Genomic DNA, 256 nt, shown 5'->3' on the forward strand with positions numbered 1-256 from the left:
GGACCCGGGGGGGGGGGGGCTTCCCTGCTCAGGGTCGGACAGGGTGGGGGTGGGGTGCGGCGACCCCGTCGGGCTGTGGGTCCCGGCCCCCGAGCAGCCCCAGACGCCCGCAGAGGCCCTCCCCTCCACGAGGCACCTCCCCGCCGCTCTCCTCCCGGAGGCGCCCGGGGCTCGCGCCGTCCCCGCGACCTCTCCCCTTCCGGCCCGGGCCGGAAGTGACGCGCCGTGCCCCGGAAGCGCCCCTGGAGCGGCGGCG

The sequence above is a fragment of the Phoca vitulina genome, unplaced genomic scaffold (assembly GCF_004348235.1).
Source record: "Phoca vitulina isolate PV1807 unplaced genomic scaffold, GSC_HSeal_1.0 scaffold2, whole genome shotgun sequence".
NCBI classification, from domain to species: domain Eukaryota; kingdom Metazoa; phylum Chordata; class Mammalia; order Carnivora; family Phocidae; genus Phoca; species Phoca vitulina.